The sequence below is a fragment of the Arachis ipaensis genome, chromosome B5 (genome assembly GCF_059453495.1).
Source record: "Arachis ipaensis isolate K30076 ecotype BB chromosome B5, ASM5945349v1, whole genome shotgun sequence".
Lineage (NCBI taxonomy): Eukaryota > Viridiplantae > Streptophyta > Magnoliopsida > Fabales > Fabaceae > Arachis > Arachis ipaensis.
In genome coordinates this window covers 61,191,622-61,211,044 of record NC_142440.1, presented here as the reverse complement: position 1 = coordinate 61,211,044, position 19,423 = coordinate 61,191,622, and the positions used below count along the sequence as shown (strand labels likewise).

The window sequence follows — 19,423 nt, the reverse complement described above, 5'->3', positions numbered from 1 at the left end:
GCTAGTTGCTTGGCAAACACCTTGTTTTGGGCTAGAATTGTATCAACATGGTTCAGCTCCATGACTCCCTTAGTGTTGTGCCTTTCTGATGCATAGTAGTACTCATTCTCAGCCACTGTCTCGATCACTTCAATGGCTTCTTCCACGGTCTTTTTCTTGTTCAATGAACCTCCTGATGAATGGTCTACAGCCTTCCTTGATTCATAAGAGAGCCCATCATAGAAGATGTGCAGTTGCACCCAATCATGGAACATGTTTGGTGGGCATTTCCTTGTCAAGTCCTTGAATCTCTCCCATGCCTCGTAGAGAGTTTCACCATCTTGTTGTCTAAAAGTCTGGACCTCAGATCGAAGCCTATTGACCTTTTGTGGAGGGTAGAAACGTGCCAGAAACTTGCCTTCCACCTCATCCCATGTGGTTAGACTCCCCCTTGGGAATGATTCCAGCCACTTAGCTGCCTTGTCCCTAAGTGAAAATGGGAACAAAAGCAGTTTATAGGCATCTTCCTGGACTCCATTGGACTTCACAGTGTCACAAATTCTCAGGAATTTTGTGAGATGTTGGTTTGGGTCTTCATTAGCACTTCCTCCAAAGGAACAATGATTTTCCACCAATGATATTAGCTGTGGCTTGAGCTCAAAATTGTTGGCCTGAATGGGTGGTTTCTGGATGCTACTACCACAATTCCCAGAGGTTGGGTTTATGTATGAACTAAGAACCCTCCTCTCAGGAATGGCATTGTTTCCATCAGCTCTCTCATGGTTGTGAACTTCTCTATCCATGTTGAGATCTAGAGCTTCCTCAAAATTGTCCTCAGATTCTCCTTCAGATTCCTCTTCTCCCACTACTCTCTTCCCTCTTGCTTCCCTTCTAAGTCTATGAAGGGTCCTTTCCGGTTCGGTATATGGAGGAGTTGATGTCTCTCCTCTCCTACCTGTCATACAAGAACACAGCTCAAACACAAACAAGTGAAATACTCTTGGTTAATGGAAGAGTATGGTTAGATCAATTGAGGAATTAAATCAAACAGTTAGTGAGTCAGTGAGTTAGTTGCATGGATTTAAAGGCATAAAGAAGGAAAGCATGTAACCAAGTGCAGAAATTAAAATTCAACAAGTATCTAGAACAGAATTAATCAAAGCAAGAGAAAATTGCTCAATCTAGTTAGCTTCCAATTTGAGAATTGTCAATCGAAAACCAATCCCCGGCAACGGCGCCATAAACTTGATGCGCATAAACTAGTTATGCTACGATTAGGAAATTGCACGATCGGCAAAATTCCTTCCGGCAAGTGCACCGGTTATCGTCGTCAAGTAAAAACTCACAATAGAGTGAGGTCGAATCCCACAAGGATTGGTTGAGTGAGCAATTCGGATTAGAAGTTTGTTCTAGTTGAGCGGAATCAAGGTTTGAGATGAGAATTGCGGAATGTAAAATTGGCAGGAAAAGTAAATGACAAGAAAATTAAATGGCTGAATCTTAAATTGCATGAATTAAAGAACAGAATGTAAATTGCTGAAATTAAAAGGGAATGGGGATGATTGCAAGAATTGAATTGCGGAATATAAAGAGAAAGTGGAAATCAGAAATGGGGAATTCATTGGGTTTAGGAGATATTGAAATCTCCGAATCAAAACATGTAAATCTCTTCCTCAACCAATGCATTCATTGAATTTTGCTTGGCAATCTTATATGATTGGATCCCAATTCCTTGGCTCACCAATGCTCTCTAAAAACAAACAAATTCCCAATCCCTTGGTTTAAATGTTCATAAGAAGAGATGATGCTTGATCACTGATTATACCACACAATTTCATGAACCACAATTTGGTAGGATTACATGTCACAATATCCATCCAAACCCCAATCCAATCCACTGTGAGAAAGCTTCTCTAGCATGAATCCTCCATTCCTTTCCCAAGGCTCCGAAGGATTCCAAGTATGAGTAGTCTCTTTCCCAAGACAACTACTCAATGGAATTAGATCGAGAAGCTTTCTAACAAAATTCAAGAGAAAAGATTGAAGAAGAAGATAAACTATTATTGATTCATTGAATTACAATAGAGCTCCCTAACCCAATGAAAGGGGGTTTAGTGAATCATAGCTCTGAATTCAATTACAAAGAAAAGGAAACTAGCTAAAAGTGAAAGTAAAATTAAAATCCCTCTCTAACTTAACTTCTATCCTATTTATACACTTTCTATATTGAGCTTCAGTTGTGCTTCTTGGGCTTTGAGGCCTCTCCTTGCTTTCCTTTTGCCTTGGGTTTATGATCCATAATCTTGATGAGGTTGTTGATCCAGATCCTGTAACATTTATTGAGCCAACTTAGTGATAATCAAATAATGACACATGACTCAATAAATTGAGATTTCAAACTCATCAATCCTTCAGGCCCAATCCCATAAACCATGATATTCAATTGGGTTTCATACCAAAGTAAGTTTAAGTTAATACTTGTGCTCAAAGACTAACTTAAATCACAATATTTTTGGCCCAGAAACCCTTTTCAAGAGTGGCGTTTAAGTTGTAGTTTAAGCTTAAACTGCAACTTAAACGCCAGACACTTCCAGTGAGGCCATTTGTAGAAGCACGTTTAAGCTTCAGTTAAGGTTAAACTGAAGCTTAAACGTGGAAATGGAAGAAGGTAGCCCTGGAGAGTAATGTAGTCGAACACGTTTAACCTCCAGTTTAAGGTTAAACTGGAGGTTAAACGTGGAAAAGGAATGAGGCATCCTGGAGGTCGAACACGTTTAACCTCCAGTTTGAGGTCAAACTGGAGGTTAAACGTGGAAAGGGGTGTAGGCATACTGGAGGTCGAACACGTTTAACCTCCAGTTTGAGGTCAAACTGGAGGTTAAACGTGGAAGCTTGGAATGGTGGCCCTGGAGGTGTCGAACACGTTTAACCTCCAGTTTGGGGTCAAACTGGAGGTTAAACGTGGAGATGGAGAGAGCAACCCTGGAGTGAAAAAACTATCGAACACGTTTAAGCTCCAGTTTGAGTCAAACTGGAGCTTAAACGTGGAATGGCCCCTGGTACTCTTCCTGGTTCTGGCGTTTAACCTCCAGTTTGAGGTCAAACTGGAGGTTAAACGTGGAACTCCTCCCTGGATGGCATACTCATTCTGGCATTTAACCTCCAGTTTGAGGTCAAACTGGAGGTTAAACGTGGAATGCTCCTTAAGTGAGGCTTTTCATTCTGGCGTTTAACCTCCAGTTTGAGGTCAAACTGGAGGTTAAACTTCAATCCCAGCATTTCTTATCCTTCATGATTTTGACGTTTAAGCTCCAGTTTAGGCTTAAACTGGAACTTAAACTCCACATGTGATATACAAGCTTCCTTTATTGATTTTGTTGCTTCCTTGCTTAGCCTCTTCTTCCCTGAAATCATCCAAACAATTGCATCAAAGTCTTGCAAAATTTCATGAGAAATCTTTCATTCATAGCATTTAAGTAATATAACTAAAACTCATGGAATTTGCATCAAAAATCATATTGTTTGGATGGTTCATTACTTTGTTCTTCATTTAACCATTTTTGGTTACTTTAAGCTCAAGAAAATGCATAAAACAACTAAAACTAACAGAAAAATGCTAGTGAAACTAGCCTATGATGCCTTGGCATCACGTAGTGACAGATGCAAAAAGGATAGTAAATCCTATTCCAGTATGATCGAGAACCGACAGATGATTAGCCATGCAGTGACAGCGCATTGGACCATTTTCATAGAGAAGACGGGATGTAGCCATTGACAACGGTGATGCCCAACATACAGCTTGCCATGGAAAGGAGTAGGAATGATTGGATGAAGACAGCAGGAAAGTAGAGGTTCAAGAGGAACGAAAGCATCTCTATACGCTTATCTGAAATTCTCACCAATGAATTACATAAGTATCTATATCCTAGTTAATATTTTAATTATGTTTTAATTATCAATTCTCTATAACCATTTGAATCCGCCTGACTGAGATTTACAAGGTGACCATAGCTTGCTTCAGGCCGACAATCTCCGTGGGATCGACCCTTACTCACGTAAGGTTTATTACTTGGACGACCCAGTGCACTTGCTGGTTAGTTGTGCGAAGTTGTGACAAAGTGTGATTCACGTTTGAGAGCACCAAGTCTTTGACGCCATTGTTGATGATCACAATTTCGTGCACCAAGTTTTTGGCGCCGTTGCTGGGCATTGTTCGAGTTTGGACAACTGACGGTTCATCTTGTTGCTCAGATTAGGTAATTTTATTTTAATTTTAAGCTTTTTATGTCTTATTTTCGAAAAATACAAAAAAAAAAAATTTTTTTCTTCTTTTTCGTTTTTCCCAAAATAATTTTCGAAAAAACAAAAAAAATTCTTATAAAATCATAAAAACCAAAAATTTTATGTTTCTTGTTTGAGTCTAGTGTCAATTTGTAAGTTTAGTGTCAATTGCATCTTTTTAATTTTTCTTAAAATTTTTGAAAATTCATGCATGTGTTCTTCATGATCTTCAAGTTGTTCTTGATGATTTTCTATGTTTGATCTTTAATTTTTCTTGTTTTGTGTCTTTTCTTGTTTCTCAGATGCATTTTCAATTTGTTAGTGTCTAAAGTTTGAAAATTTCTAAGTTTGGTGTCTTGCATGTTTTTCTTTTCTTAAAAATTTTCAAAAATAATTCTTATGTTCATCTTGATCTTCAAAGTGTTCTTGGTGTTCATCTTGACATTCAAAGTGTTCTTGCATATTTTTCTTGTTTTGATTCATAATTTTTTATGTCTTGTGTCTTTTTTGTGTCTTTCTCTTTCTTCATTAAAAATTCAAAAATAAAAAAAATATATCTTTCCTTTATTCTCTCATAAATTTTCGAAAATTTGAGTTGACTTTTTCAAAACTTTTTAAAATTTAGTTGTTTCTTATGAGTCAAATCAAATTTTCAATTTAAAAATTCTATCTTTTTCAAATCTTTTCAAAAAAATTCAAATCTTTCTCATTTTTCTTTTATGATTTTCAAAAATTTCAAAATGATTTTCAAAAATCTTTTTCTTATTTTTGTTTCATATTTTCGAAATTAATGCTGACAATTAATGTGATTGACTCAAAATTTTTAAGTTTGTTACTTGCCTAATAAGAAAGGTTCAATCTTTAAACTCTAGAATCATATCTTTTTAGTTTCTTGTTAGTCAAGTAATCAACTTTGATTTCAAAAATCAAATCTTTTTAAATTTCTTTTTCAAATCTTTTTCAAATTAAGTTTCAATCATATCTTTTTCAAAATTAATTTCAAAATCTTTTCTAACTTCTTATCTTTTCAAAATTAAATTTCAAATCCTTTCCAACTAATCCTATCTTTTTGTTTCAATCATATCTTTTTCAAAACTACCTAACTAACTCTCTCTTTCTAATTTTCGAAAATCCCTTCCCTCTTTTTCAAAATTCCTTTTTAATTAACTAATTGTTTTAACTTTTAATTTAATTTCATTTTTCTTTTTTTTTTAATTTTTGAATTTTAATTTTAATTTTAAATTAAAAACAAAAATATTTTTCTTTTCTTTTCAATTATTTTCGAAAATTCCCTCTCTCATCTCCTTCTAATTATTTTTTTATCTACTAACACTTCTCTTCTTCTTAAAAATTCGAACCCTCTCCCTCTTTCTGTGTTCGAATTTCTTTTCTTCTTCTACTCACATAAAGGAATCTCTATACTGTGACATAGAGGATTCCTCTTCTTTTGTGTTTTCTTCTTTTTCATATGAGCAGGAACAAGGATAAGAACATTCTTGTTGAAGCTGATCCTGAACCTGAAAGGACTCTGAAGAGGAAGCTAAGGGAAGCTAAAGCACAACTCTCTGGAGAAAAACTGACCAAAATTTTCGAAAAAGAAGGAGACATGGCCGAAAATAATAACAATGCAAGGAAGATGCTTGGTGACTTTACTGCACCAAATTCCAATTTACATGGAAGAAGCATCTCAATCCCTGCCATTGGAGCAAACAACTTTGAGATGAAACCTCAATTAGTTTCTCTAATGCAACAGAACTGCAAGTTTTATGGACTTCCATCAGAAGATCCTTTTCAGTTCTTAACTGAATTCTTGCAGATCTGTGATACTGTTAAGACCAATGGGGTTGATCCCGAGGTCTACAGGCTTATGCTTTTCCCGTTTGCTGTAAGACACAGAGCTAGAATATGGTTAGACTCTCAACATAAAGATAGCCTGAACTCTTGGGACAAGCTGATCACGGCTTTCTTAGCCAAGTTCTTTACTCCTCAACAGCTTAGCAAGCTTAGAGTGGATGTTCAAACTTTCAAACAGAAAGAAGGTGAATCCCTCTATGAAGCTTGGTTGAGATATAAGCAACTAACCAAAAAGTGTCCTCCTGACATGCTTTCAGAATGGACCATCCTGGATATATTCTATGATGGTCTATCTGAGTTATCAAAGATGTCATTGGACCATTCTGCAGGTGGATCCATTCACCTAAAGAAAATGCCTACAGAAGCTCAGGAACTCATTGACATAGTTGCAAATAACCAGTTCATTTACACTTCTAAAAGGAATCATGTGATTAATGTGACGCCTCAGAGGAAGGGAGTTCTTGAAATTGATACTCTGAATGCCATATTGGCTCAGAATAAAATATTGACTCAGCAAGTCAATATGATCTCTCAGAGTCTGAATGGATTGAAAGAATCATCCAACAGTACTATAGAGGCATCTTCTGAAGAAGAAGCTTATGATCCTGAGAACCCTGCAATAGCAGAGGTGAATTACATGGGTGAACCCTATGGAAACACCTATAATCCCTCATGGAGAAATCATCCAAATTTCTCATGGAAGGATCAACAAAAGCCTCAACAAGGCTTTAATAATGGTGGAAGAAACAGGTTTAGCAATAGCAAGCCTTTTCCATCATCCACTCAGCAATAGACAGAGAATTCTGAGCAGAATCCATCTAGCTTAGCAAATATAGTCTCTGATCTATCTAAGGCCACTCTGAGTTTCATGGATGAAACAAGGTCCTCCATTAGAAATTTGGAGGCACAAGTGGGCCAGCTGAGTAAAAGAGTCACTGAAACTCCTCCTAGTACTCTCCCAAGAAATACAAAAGAGAATCCAAAAAGAGAGTGCAAGGCTATTACCCTACTTGTTGTGGCCGAACCCAAAGAGGAGGAGTAGGACGTGAATCCTAGTGAGGAAGACCTCCTGGGACGCTCAGTGACCAATAAGGAGTTTCCCTCTGAGAAACCAAAGGAATCTGAGGCTTATCTAGAGACCATAGAGATTCCATTAAACCTCCTTCTGCCCTTCATGAGCTCTGATGAGTATTCTTCCTCTGAAGAGGATGAAGACATTACTGAAGAGCAAGTTTCTAAGCACCTTGGTGCAATCATGAAGCTGAATACCAAATTATTTGGTAATGAGACTTGGGAAGATGAACCTCCCTTGCTCACCAATGAACTGAATGCATTGGATAGGCAGAAATTACCTCAAAAGAAACAGGATCCTGGCAAATTCTTAATACCCTATACCATAGGCACCATGACCTTTGAGAAGGCTCTGTGTGACCTGGGGTCAGGAATAAACTTAATGCCACTCTCTGTAATGGAGAAACTTGGGATCTTTGAGGTGTAAACTGCCAGAATCTCATTAGAGATGGCAGACAACTCAAGAAAACAGGCTTATGGACAAGTAGAGGATGTGTTAGTAAAGGTTAAAGGCCTTTACATCCCTGCTGATTTCATAATCCTAGACACTGGGCAGGATGAGGATGAATCTATCATCCTTGGAAGACCCTTCCTAGCCACAGCAAGAGCTGTGATTGATGTGGACAGAGGAGAGTTAGTCCTTCAACTGAATGAGGACAACCTTGTGTTTAAAACTCAAGGATCTCCTTCTGTAACCATGGAGAGGAAGCATAAAAAGCTTCTCTCACTGCAGAGTCAACCAAAGCCCCACAGTCAAACTTTAAGTTTGGTGTTGGGAGGTTCCAACAATGCTCTGCACATCTGTGAGGATCCATGAGAGATCACTGTCAAGCTATTGACATTAAAGAAGCGCTTATTGGGAGGCACCCCAATGTTATTTAATCATATCTATTTTATTATCTTTTTGTTATTTCATGTTTTATTAGGTTGATGATCATGTGGAGTCACAAAAACTACTGAAAAATAAAAAACAAAATGAAAAATAGCATTAAAAATAGCGCACCTTGGAGGAGGAGCATTCTGGCATTTAAACGCTAGAAACAAGTATCTGTCTGGCGTTTAACGCCAGAAACAAGCACCAAGCTGGCGTTTAACGCCAGAAACAAGCATCTACCTGGCGTTAAATGCCAGAAACAGGCTACATTTGGGCGTTTAACGCCAGAAACAAGCAACAGTCTGGCGTTAAACGCCAGGATTGCACAGCAAGGGCGTTTTACACGCCTAATTGGAGCAGGGATGTTAAGTCCTTGACCCCACAGGATCCCCACCTCTCTTCTTCTCTCCTCTTCACACCTTTTCATAACCCTCTTCCCCAAATACCCTTCACCAATCACCTCAATCACTCTTTCCCATCACCCCCTCACCACTCACATCCATCTTCTCTCCCTCCTAAACCCAACCCTAATGGCCGAACTATACACCTTCCCCCACCCCTATATAAATCCCTCATTCCTTCTTCATTTTCACACAACACAACCCTTTCTTCTTACCCTTCGCCGAATACACACCTCTCTCCCTCTCCTCCATTCTTTCTCTTCTTCTCCTTCTTTCTTTCTTCTTTTGCTCGGGGACGAGCAAACATTTTAAGTTTGGTGTGGTAAAAAGCATTGCTTTTTATTTTTCCATAACCATCAATCGCACCTAAGGCCAGAGAATCCTCAAGAAAGGGGAAAGGGAAGGCAATTGCTTCCACCTCTGAGTCATGGGAGATGGAGAGATTCATCTCAAAGGTCCATCAAGACCACTTCTATGAAGTTGTAGCCAAGAAGAAAGTGATCCCTGAGGTTCCTTTCAAGCTCAAAAAGAATGAGTATCTGGAGATCCGACTTGAGATCCAAAGAAGAGGTTGGGAAGTTCTCACTAACCCCATTCAACAAGTCAGGATCTTAATGGTTCAAGAGTTCTATGCAAATGCATGGATCACTAGGAACCATGATCAAAGTGTGAACCCGAATCCAAAGCATTGGCTCACCATGGTTCAGGAGAAATACTTAGATTTTAGTCCGGAAAATGTAAGGCTGGCATTCAACTTGCCAATGATGGAAGAAAACGCATGCCCCTACACTAGAAGGGTCAACTTTGATCAAAGGTTGGACCAAGTCCTCATGGACATATGTGTAGAAGGAGCTCAATGGAAGGTTGACTCAAGAGGCAAGCCGGTTCAATTAAGAAGATTGGACCTTAAGCCTGTAGCTAGAGGATGGTTGGAGTTTATTCAACGCTCAATCATTCCTACTAGCAACTGGTCTGAAGTTACTGTAGACTGGACCATCATGATCCATAGTATCATGATTGGGGAGGAAGTGGAAGTTCATGAGATTATACCTCAAGAACTCTACAAGGTGGCTGACAAGTCCTCTACTTTGGCAAGGTTAGCCTTTCCTCACCTCATCTGCCACCTCTGCAATTCGGCTGGAATTGACATAGAGGGAGACATCCTCATTGAAGAGGACAAGCCCATCACTATGAAAAGGATGGAGCAAACAAGAGATCATGGACCTCAACAAGAGCAGGAGGAAGTTCCCCACCATGAAATCCCTGAGATGCCTCAAGGAATGTACTTTCTTCTGCAAAACTATTGGGAGCAAATCAACACCTCCCTAGGAGAATTAAGTTCCAACATGGGACAACTAAGGGTGGAACATCAAGAGCACTCCATCATTCTCCATGAGATTAGAGAAGATCAAAGAGCTATGAGGGAGGAGCAACAAAGGCAAGGAAGAGACATAGAGGAGCTCAAAAGCACCATTGGTTCTTCAAGAAGAGGAAGACGCCACCCTCACTAAGGTGGACTCATTCCTTAATCTCCTTGTCTATTTATTTTACTATTTTTCGATTTTTGAGCTTTATGTTTTATTTATGTTTGTGTCTTTACTATATGATCACTAGTGTCTAAGTGTCTATGCCTTAAAGTTATGAATGTCCTATGAATCCATCAGCTCTCTTAAATGAAAAAATGTTCTAAAAAAAAAAGAACAAGAAGTACATGGTTTCGAATTCATCCTTGAAACTAGTTTAATTATCTTGATGTGGTGACAATACTTTTTGTTTTCTGAATGAATGCTTGAACAGTGCATATGTCTTTTGAATTTGTTGTTTATGAATGTTAAATATGTTGGCTCTTGAAGAATAAGGAAAAAGGAGAAATGTTATTTGAAGATCTGAAAAATCATAAAATGATTCTTGAAGCAATAAAAAGCAGTGAATACAAAAACTTGCGAAAAAAAAAAGAGAAAAATAGTGAAAAAAAAAGAAAAAGAAAAAGCAAGCAGAAAAAGCCAAAAGCTCTTTAAACCAAAAGGCAAGAGCAAAAAGCCAATAGCCCTTAAAACCAAAAGGCAAGGGTAAATAAAAAGGATCCAAGGCTTTGAGCATCAGTGGATAGGAGGGCCTAAAGGATTAAAATCCTGGCCTAAGCGGCTAAACCAAGCTGTCCCTAACCATGTGCTTGTGGCGTGAAGGTGTCAAGTGAAAACTTGAGACTGAGCGGTTAAAGTCAAGGTCCAAAGCAAAAAAGAAAAGTGTGCTTAAGAACCCTGGACACCTCTAATTAGGGACTTTAGCAAAGCTGAGTCACAATCTGAAAAGGTTCACCCAGTTATGTGTCTGTGGCATTTATGTATCCAGTGGTAATACTGGAAAACAAAGTGCTTAGGGCCACGGCCAAGACTCATAAAGTAGCTATGTTCAAGAATCAACATACTGAACTAGGAGAATCAATAACACTATCTGAATTCTAAGTTCCTATAGATGCCAATCATTCTGAACTTCAAAGGATAAAGTGAGATGCCAAAACTATTCAAGAGGCAAAAAGCTACAAGTCCCGCTCATCTGATTGGAGCTAAGTTTCATTGATATTTTGGAACTCATAGTATATTCTCTTTTTTTATCCTATTTGATTTTCAGTTGCTTGGGGACAAGCAACAATTTAAGTTTGGTGTTGTGATGAGCGGATAATTTATACGCTTTTTAGCATTGTTTTTACATAGTTTTCAGTATGATTTAGTTAGTTTTCAGTATATTTTTATTAGTTTTTAAATAAAATTCACATTTCTGGAATTTACTATGAGTTTTGTGTTTTTCTGTGATTTCAGGTAATTTCTGGCTGAAATTGAGGGACTTGAGCAAAAATCAGATTCAGAGGCTGAAGAAGGACTGCAGATGTTGTTGGATTCTGACCTCCCTGCACTCAAAGTGGATTTTCTGGAGCTCCAGAACTCCAAATGGCACGCTCTCAATTGCGTTGGAAAGTAGACATCCAGGGCTTTCCAGAAATATATAATAGTCCATACTTTGCCCGGGTTTAGATGACGCAAACTAGCATTCAACGCCAGTTCCATGTTGCATTCTGTAGTTAAACGCTAGAAACAGGTTGCAAAGTGGAGTTAAACGCCAGAAATAGGTTACAAACTGGAATTCAACTCCAAGAGAAGCCTCTACACTTGTAAAGCTCAATGCTCAGCCCAAGCACACACCAAGTGGGCCCCAGAAGTGGATTTCTGCATCATTTACTCATTTCTGTAAACCCTAGTAACTAGTTAGTATAAATAGGACTTTTTACTATTGTATTTACATCTTTGGATTATCTTTTGATCCTTTGATCACATTTTGGGGGCTGGCCATTCGGCCATGCCTAGACCTTGTTCTTAGGTATTTTCAACGGTAGAGTTTCTACACACCATAGATTAAGGTGTGGAGCTCTACTGTTCCTTGAGTATTAATGCAAAGTACTATTGTTTTTCTATTCAATTCAAGCTTATTCCTATTCTTAGATATTCATTCGCACCCAAGAACATGATGAATGTGATGATTATGTGACGCTCATCACCATTCTCACCTATGAACGCATGCCTGACAACCACTTCCGTTCTACATGAAGACGAGACATAATGAGTATCTCTTAGATATCTAATACAGGGGACCGAGTCCGAGATATTAGAGTCTTCGTGGTATAAGTTAGAACCCATGGATGGCCATTCCTGAGATCCAGAAAGTCTAAACCTTGTCTGTGGTATTCCGAGTAGGATCTGGGAAGGGATGGCTGTGACGAGCTTCAAACTCGCGAGTGCTGAGCGTAGTGACAGACACAAAAGGATAGTAAATCCTATTCCAGTATGATCGAGAACCGACAGATGATTAGCCATGCAGTGACAGCGCATTGGACCATTTTCACAGAGAGGACGGGATGTAGCCATTGACAATGGTGATGCCCAACATACAGCTTGCCATGGAAAGGAGTAGAAATGATTGGATGAAGACAGTAGGAAAGTAAAGGTTCAGGAGGAACGAAAGCATCTCTATACGCTTATCTGAAATTCTCACCAATGAATTACATAAGTATCTCTATCCTAGTTTATATTTTAATTATGTTTTAATTATCAATTCTCTATAACCATTTGAATCTGCCTGACTGAGATTTACAAGGTGACCATAGCTTGCTTCAGGCCGACAATCTCCGTGGGATCGACCCTTACTCACGTAAGGTTTATTACTTGGACGACCCAGTGCACTTGCTGGTTAGTTGTGACAAAGTGTGATTCACGTTTGAGAGCACCAAGTCTTTGGCGCCATTTTTGATGATCACAATTTCGTGCACCAATCATCCTATCTGGACATCTCTTGAACAAGAAAGGTTCATCCCACAAGAATTTCTTGGCCTCATTATGCAGCTTTTTCACTTGTTGCTTGGAGAACTCTTGAGGAATCTTTCTTCCCACCTTGTAATTTGCAATGCCAGCAAACCGAGGTGCTTGTTGAACTTGGAAAAGATGTTCATCTGGGAATTTTTCATTCACTGGTTGTGGTATTTCCTGATTAGCCTCTTGTGGCAATCTTGACAAATGATCTGCCACTTGATTCTCGCTCCTATTCCTATCTCTCACTTCAATGTCGAATTCTTGTAGGAGCAGCACCCACCTGATGAGTCTTGGTTTTTCATCCTATTTAGACATAAGATACTTGAGAGTAGCATAATCAGTATATACTATAACTCTTGAACCAATCAAATATTGTCTAAACTTTTCAAATGCATATACAATAGCAAGGAGCTCTTTCTCTGTGGTGGTATAATTCTTTTGTGCCTCATTTAACACCTTACTGGCATAGTATATGACATGATGCAGCTTGTCTTTCTTTTACCCCAATACAGCACCAATTGCAGCATCACTTGCATCACACATTAGTTTAAAAGGAAGTCCCCATTTTGGAGGTGTGATAATTGGTGCTGTAGTGAGTTTTCGTTTAAAGTTTCAAAAGCATGCCTACAATTGTCATCAAAGATGAAGGGATTGTCAACCACTAGTAAATTGCTCAGTGGTTTGGCTATTTTTGAAAACTCCTTGATGAATCTTCTATAGAACCCAGCATGCCCAAGAAAACTTCTCACTGCTTTGACATTGATAGGCATAAGGAGTTTTTCAATGATCTCTATTTTTGCTCTGTCAACTTCTATACCCTTGCTTGAAACCTTGTGCCCAAGAACAATACCTTCTAGCACCATGAAATGGCATTTCTCCCAATTCAATACTAAATTTGTTTCTTGACATCTTTTTAATACAAGAGTTAGATGTTGCAGACAAGTTTCAAAAGAGTTGCCAAAAATAGAAAAATCATCCATAAAGACCTCTAAGAATTTTTCAACCATGTCAGAGAATATGGAGAGCATACACCTTTAGAAAGTTGCTGGAGCATTGCATAGCCCAAACGGCATTCTCCTGTATGAAAAGACTCCAAATGGACAAGTGAATGAGGTTTTCTCTTGATCCTTGGGGTCTACCACTATTTGATTATATAGAGTACCCATCTAAGAAGCAATATTAAGCATGGCTAGCCAATCTTTCTAGCATCTGATCAATGAAAGGGAAAGGAAAGTGATCTTTCCTTGTAGTCTCATTCAGTCTTCTATAATCTATGTACATCCTCCAACCAAGTGCTGTCCTTGTAGGAATTAACTCATTCTTCTCATTGGAGATTACAGTCATCCCCCCCTTCTTTGGCACAATGTGAACTGGACTCACTCAAGAGCTATCAGAAATTGGATATATGATTCCAGCATTCCACAGCTTCATCACTTCTTTTTGAACTACTTCCTTCATGGTTGGGTTGAGTCTTCTTTCAGGTTGTACCACAGGCCTTGAGTCTTCCTCCAGCAAAATGTTGTGCATGCAGATGGCAGGGCTTATGCCTTTGATGTCATCAATTGTCCATCCCAAAGCTGTCTTGTGAGCTTTCAATATCTCAATCAACTTTGCTTCTTCTTCCATGCTTAAGGAGGAATTGATAATTACTGGCAAAGTCTCTTCTCCTCCAAGAAATGCATACTTGAGATGAGGAGGTAGAGGCTTTAATTCTTTGCCAACCTTACATTTTCCGGACTAAAATCTAAGTATTTCCCCTGAACCATCGTAAGCCAATTCTTTGGATTCGGGTTCCTACTTTGATCATGGTTCCTAGTGATCCATGCGTTTGTATAGAACTCTTGAACCATTAAGATCCCGACTTGTTGAATAGGATTAGAGAGAACTTCCCATCCTCTTCTTCTAATGTCTTGTCAGATCTCCGGATATTCGCTCTTTTTGAGCTTAAAAGGGACCTCAGGGATCACCTTTTTCTTGGCCACAACTTCATAGAAGTGGTCTTGATGGACCTTTAAGATGAATCTCTCCATCTCCCATGACTCAAAGGTGGAAGCAATTGCCTTCCCTTTCCTCTTTCTTGAGGTTTCTCTGGCCTTAGTTGCCATTGATGGTTATGGAAAAACAAAAAGTAATGATTTTACCACACCAAACTTAAAAGGTTTGCTCGTCCTCGAGAAAAAGAAGAAAGAAAGTAGTAGAAGAAGAAAAAAATGGAGGAGATGGAGGGAGAGAGTGTATTCGGTCAAGGGGGAGAAGTGGTGGTTGTAATGTGTGAAAATGGAGTAGTGTTGACGGGTTTATATAGGGGTGGGGTGGAGGATAGGTTTCGGCCATTAGGGTAGGGTTTGGGAGGGAAAAGAATTTGAATTTTGGAGGTAGGTGGGGTGTATGGGGAAGAGTAGATGGATGTGAGTGGTTAAGGGTATTTGGGGAAGAGGGTTATGAAAAGGTGTGAAGAGGAGAGAAGAAGAGGTGGGGTAGGTGGGGATCCTGTGGGGTCCATAGATCTAGAGGGGTTAAGGACTTAGCATCCCTGCTCCAATTAGGTGTGCAAAACGCCCTTAGAATGCATGTTTAGCGTTAAATGCCAGCTTGCTGCTTGTTTCTGGCGTTTAATGCCAGTTTCATGCTCTGTTCTGGTGTTTAATGCCAGCTTGATGCTTCTTTCTGGCGTTAAATGCCAGTTTGATGCTTCTTACTGGCGTTTAAACGCCAGTAAGCTCTTCCTCCAGGGTGAGCTATTTTTAATGCTATTTTTGATTCTGTTTTTGATTTTTCAGTAGTTTTTATGACTTCACATGATCATCAACCTGAAAAAAAAATATAAAATAACAATAGAAAATAAATAGATATAATTAAATAACATTGGGTTGCCTCCCAACAAGCACTTCTTTAAAGTCAATAGCTTGACAGTGAGCTCTCATGGAGCCTCACAGATGTTCAGAGCATTGTTGGGACCTCCCAATACCAAACTTAGAGTTTGAATGTGGGGGTTCAACACCAAACTTAGAGTTTGGTTGTGGCCTCCCAACACCAAACTTAGAGTTTGACTGTGGGGGCTTTGGTTGACTCTGTAGTGAGAGAAGCTTTTCATGCTTCCTCTACATGGTTACAGAAGGAGAACCTTGAGTCTTAAATACAAGGTAGTCCTCATTCAGTTGAAGGACCAACTCTCCTCTGTCCACATCAATCACAGCTTTTGCTGTGGCTAGGAAGGGTCTTCCAAGGATGATGGATTCATCCTCATCCTTCCCAGTGTCTAGGATTATGAAATCAGCAGGGATGTAAAGGCCTTCAACCTTTACTAACACATCCTCTACTAGTCCATAAGCCTGTTTTATGGATTTGTCTGCCATCTTTAATGAGAGTTTGGCAGCCTGTACCTCAAAGATTTCTAGTTTCTCCATTACAGAGAGTGGCATGAGGTTTATCCCTGACCCAAGGTCATACAGAGCCTTCTTAAAGGTCATGGTGCCTATGGTACAAGGTATGAAGAACTTTCCGGGATCCGGTTTCTTCTGAAGCAATGTCTGCCTTATCAATGCACTCAGTTCATTGGTGAACAAGGGGGGTTCATCCTCCCAAGTATCATTACCAAATAAACTGGCATTCAACTTCACGATAGCTCCTAGATACTTAGCAACCTACTCTTCATTGATGTCTTCATCCTCTTCAGAGGAAGAATAGTCATCAGAGCTCATGAATGGTAAAAGGAGGTTCAATGGAATCTCTATGGTCTCTAGATGAGCCTCATATTCCTTTGGTTCCTCAAAGGAAAACTCCTTATAGGTCAATGGACGTCCCAGGAGATCTTCCTCACTAGGATTCATGTCCTTCTCCTCTTCTCTGGGTTCGGCCACACCAAGTAAGGTTATGACCTTGCACTCTCTTTTTGGATTCTCTTCTGTATTGCTTGGGAGAGTACTATAAGGAGTTTCAGTGATCCTTTTACTCAGCTGGCCCACTTGTGCCTCCAGATTTCTAATGGAGGACCTTGTTTCACTCATGAATCTTAGAGTGGCCTTAGATAGATCAGAGACTATATTTGCTAAGCTAGATGGACTCTGCTCAAAATTCTTTGTCTGTTGTTGAGTGGATGATGGAAAAGGCTTGCTATTGCTAAACCTATTTCTTCCACCATCATTAAAGCCTTATTGAGGCTTTTGTTGATCCTTCCATGAGAAATTTGGATGATTTCTCCATGAGGGATTATAGGTGTTTCCATATGGTTCTCCCATGTAATTCACCTCTGCTATTGCAGGGTTCTCAGGATTATAAGCTTCTTCTTCAGAAGATGCCTCTTTAGTACTGTTGGATGCAGCTTGCAATCCATTCAGACTCTGAGAAATCATATTGACTTGCTGAGTCAATATTTTATTCTGAGCCAATATGGCATTCAGAGTATCAATTTCAAGAACTCCCTTCATCTGAGGCATCCCATTATTCACAGGATTCCTTTCAGAAGTGTACATGAACTGGTTATTTGCAACCATGTCAATGAGTTCCTGAGCTTCTGCAGGTGTTTTTTTTAGGTGAATGGATCTACCTACAGAATGGTCCAATGACATCTTTGATAATTCAGACAGACCATCATAGAATATATCCAGGATGGTCCATTCTGAAAGCATGTCAGAAGGACACTTTTTGGTCAGTTGCTTGTATCTTTCCCAAGCTTCATAGAGGGATTCACCTTCTTTCTGTTTGAAGGTTTGAACATCCGCTCTAAGCTTGCTAAGATTTTGAGGAGGAAAGAACTTGGCTAAGAAAGTCGTGACTAGCTTATCCCAAGAGTTCAGGCTATCTTTAGGTTGAGAGTCCAACCATATTCTAGCTCTGTCTCTTACAGCAAATGGGAAAAGCATAAGCCTGTAGACCTCGAAATCAACCCCATTGGTCTTAACAGTATCACAGATTTGCAAGAATTCAGTTAAGAACTGAAAAGGATCTTCTGATGGAAGTCCATGAAACTTGTAATTCTGTTGCATCAGAGAAAGTAATTGAGGCTTTAGCTCAAAATTGTTTGCTCCAATGGTAGGGATTGAGATGCTTCTTCCATGTAAGTTAGAATTTGGTGTAGTAAAGTCACCAAGCATCTTCCTTGCATCTCCACCATTGTTATTATTTTTGGCCATGTCTCCTTCTTTTTCGAAAATTTCTGTCAGATTTTCTCCAGAGAGTTGTGCTTTAGCTTCCCTTAGCTTCCTCTTCAGAGTCCTTTTAGGTTCAGGATCATCTTCAACAAGAATGTTCTTATCCTTGTTCCTGCTCGTATGAAAAAGAAGAGAACAGAAAATAATAGGGATCCTCTTTGCCACAGTAGAGAGGTTCCTTTATGTGAGTAGAAGAGAAGAAAAAGAATTCGAACACAGAAAGAGGGAGAGGGTTCGAATTTTTAAGAAGAAGAGAAGTGTTAGTAGATAAATAAATAAATAGAAGGAGATGAGAGAGGGAAGAATTCGAAAATTATATAAAATAAAATAAAAATATTTTTGTTTTTAATTTAAAATTTGAAGTTAAAATTCGAAATTTTTAAAAAGAAAAATGGAATTAAATTAAATTAGAATTTTAAAACAAAAGTTAATTAAAAAGGAATTTTGAAAAAGTGGGGAAGATTTTTTGAAAATTAGAGAGGGAAAATTAGCTAGGTGATTTTGAAAAAGATAAGAATCAAACAAAAAGATAGGATTAATTTGAAAAAAAAGTTGAAAATCAATTTTGAAAAGATAAGAGGTTAGAAAAAATTTTGAAATTGATTTTGAAAAAGATGTGATTAACATTAAAAAAGATATGATTGAAAATCATTTTGAAAAAGATTTGAATTGGAAATTAAAAAGATTTGATTTTGAAAATTGGAGTTGATTACTTGACTAACAAGAAACTTAAAAGATATGATTTTAAAATTTAAAGATTGAACCTTTCTTAAAAGGCAAGTAACAAACTTAAAATTTTTGAATCAATCACATTAATTGTTAGCATTAATTTTGAAAATATGAAATGGAAATAAAAAAAAGATTTTGAAAATAAATTTTGAAAATTTCGAAATTATGAAAGAAAAAATAAAAAAGATTTGATTTTTGAAAATGATTTGAAAAAGATAGAATTTTTAAATTAAAAATTTGATTTGACTCATAAGAAACAACTAAATTTAAAATTTTTTGAAAAAGTCAACTCAAATTTTCGAATTTTATGAGAAGAAAAAGGGAAAGATATTTTTTTATTTTTGAATTTTTAATGATGAAAGAGAAAAACAATAAAAAGACTCAAAACATGAAAATTCTGAATCAAAACACATAATGCATGCAAGAACACTTTGAATGTCAAGATGAACATCAAGAACACTTTGAATGTCAAGATGAACACTAAGAACTTATTTTTGAAAATTTTTAAGAAAAGAAAAACATGCAAGACACTAAACTTAGAAATTTTCAAACTTTAGACACTAACAAATTGAAAATGCATATGAAAAACAGGAAAAGACACAAAACATAAAAATGCAAAGATCAAACAAAGCAAATCATCAAGAACAACTTGAAGATTATGAAGAACATCAGCATGAGTTTTCAAAAATTTTAATGAAATTAACAAGATGCAATTGACACCAA

The 19,423-nt window shown here is 38.1% G+C and overlaps 3 non-coding genes across 3 annotated transcripts; 2 read left to right on the top strand and 1 right to left on the bottom strand.

Annotated features, from left to right (window-relative positions):
* Positions 1-252: 252 nt before the first annotated feature.
* LOC148564383 (small nucleolar RNA R71) lies at positions 253-356 on the top strand. Its single transcript, XR_015885321.1, has one exon. It is a non-coding gene; the product is annotated as a small nucleolar RNA R71 (small nucleolar RNA).
* Positions 357-6,259: 5,903 nt separating this feature from the next.
* LOC148564382 (small nucleolar RNA R71) lies at positions 6,260-6,367 on the bottom strand. Its single transcript, XR_015884581.1, has one exon. It is a non-coding gene; the product is annotated as a small nucleolar RNA R71 (small nucleolar RNA).
* An 11,076-nt stretch (positions 6,368-17,443) lies between these two features.
* Positions 17,444-17,551, top strand: LOC148564381 (small nucleolar RNA R71). Its single transcript, XR_015884679.1, has one exon. It is a non-coding gene; the product is annotated as a small nucleolar RNA R71 (small nucleolar RNA).
* The last annotated feature ends 1,872 nt before the right edge of the window (positions 17,552-19,423 follow it).